The sequence below is a fragment of the Arachis hypogaea genome, chromosome 16 (assembly GCF_003086295.3).
Source record: "Arachis hypogaea cultivar Tifrunner chromosome 16, arahy.Tifrunner.gnm2.J5K5, whole genome shotgun sequence".
Lineage (NCBI taxonomy): Eukaryota > Viridiplantae > Streptophyta > Magnoliopsida > Fabales > Fabaceae > Arachis > Arachis hypogaea.
In genome coordinates this window covers 112,281,175-112,283,328 of record NC_092051.1, presented here as the reverse complement: position 1 = coordinate 112,283,328, position 2,154 = coordinate 112,281,175, and positions in this window count along the sequence as shown.

Below are 2,154 nucleotides of genomic sequence, written 5' to 3'. Positions count from 1 at the left end.
AATATTTCGTAATCTGCATCACCAGACCACATGGGAACCCATTTTTTTGATTCCTTTCTTATCTTTTCCAACCTACTTCTCTGTATTGGAGGTAGAATCCCGTCATTGTTCCTCAACTTCACCTTGTTCCTGGCTATAGATCTCATGATGTACATCCTGACCTCCTCCAACAGTGTGATAATAGGCTTGGCTCTAGGGTCCTTGATCCGTGAGTTAAAAACCTCACATGCATTATTGCAGATATTGTCCATTTTTGGTGCAATGCTGAAGAATGCCCTGCTCCATGAATTCTTCGGCCATTTGCATAGATAACTCCAAGCATCCTTGTTTAGCTTTTTCAATTTTTTCATCCCTTCCACAAATCCCTCTTGAGTCGTAGACCTTGCACACTCCCAAAGCAAACCTCTAAGCTGATTATCCTTCCACTGTTTGTTGAAGTTCCTCCATAAATGCCATACACAGAATCTGTGATGGACATTTGGGAACACATCCTGAACTGCATGAATTAGACCCTGCAAATCCAACAAGCCAGTCACAAAGTTTCAAATCGAGCCTCAAACAGGTCCCTAATGTTGTTTTAATGAACTCATAGTGGTCCCTAAAGTTGTGTAAGTGACATCAACGTGGTCCTTGGGACAGCTGAGTACACAGATACTACCCCCTATAATGCAACCATCAACTATGCATCATACAACAATTACCCAATCTAAGTAAACAGATTTGTGTTTATAAACCAGTAGATATCCAAGTCAACAATTATTTAATTTACACAACTTGGTCCTTGGGTTAGCTAAGTACACAGATACTACCCACTATAATGCAACCATCAACTATGCAACCATCAACCATCAATTATTTAATTTACACAATAATTATTCAATTTATACTACTATTATTCACTACTCAGCAGCAGCTATATCTAAGAATTACAACTGTTACTTAGGATAACTAGCAATAGATATGCATACCTTTTGCATGTCTGAAATAAAACACCAACTATGTTGCTTGTAGTCACCTAAGTCTTGGTGCAGCAATTCCAGAAACCATCGCCAATTCTCCGTGTTTTCAATGGACACTATTGCATAAGCAATCACATAAATGTGATTGTTTGCATCTTGACCAATTGCAGAGAGGATTTGACCACCATGTTTTGTTTTTAGAAATGCTCCATCCAACCCTATAAGTGGTCTGCAGCCAGCCTTGAACCCTCTTTTACACCCATCAAGGCAAATGTACATCCTATCAAAGGTTGGATCTTCATCAGGATTGGGATGAGGTGTAACACTAATACTCACAGTGGAGCCAGGATTAGTTTTCAGTAATGTCAACCCGTAATCCCTAACCATACCATACTGGGCAGCAGCATCTCCATAAACTATGGCCCTAGCATCCCCTAGAGCCCTTGTCAGTGAAGATTTGTTGAGGTCCAAGTCGCACTTGCTCTTAAAGTACTGGGCAGCTTCACAATGTCTAAGGTTGGGATATTTCCTTAATTTCCTAACCAGTTTGCAACCCAGCCACTTCCTGTTAGCTAGCCTGTTCTTAGTCTCTCTAGGACAAGTGTGATCGTCCATAAAGGTCTTGATCTGCCAGCAGTTACCCTCACTATCCATGGAAGCATATACTACCCACCCACACTCCTCTCCCTTACAAACAGCCCTCATCCTTAAATTGTCATTCTTCTTCCACCAGATCCGCCTTCCCTCCTGGATACAGTACTCACGAACAGCTTCCTTGAATTCCATCTTAGAATTAAATTTCATCCCAACCTTTAGTTTAAGCTCACCAAACCTTCCTCCTTCCCTAAATACCGGAAACACCTCATCTGACTCAACCTCGTCTAACTCATCCTCAGAGTTCGGTGGAGTCTTCATTTCCTCAGAGTGCCAAGACTCTCCACTATCAGATTCATCATAAGCTCCATCTTCAGCATCATAATATGCTCTCGTTTCACCAACCTTCGGAATCGGGCCAAAGAAGAATTCATCATCTTCAGACCCTGACTCTGCACACACAATCCCATCATCCTCAAGCATAACTGAACTCTTTTCATTAACTTCTCTATTATCTGTCCTCTTTTTAGCATCACTCTTCTTTCCAGTTGATCTCTTCCCAACCACTTCTTCCTCCTCACTAGAGACATCATCAGCAGCA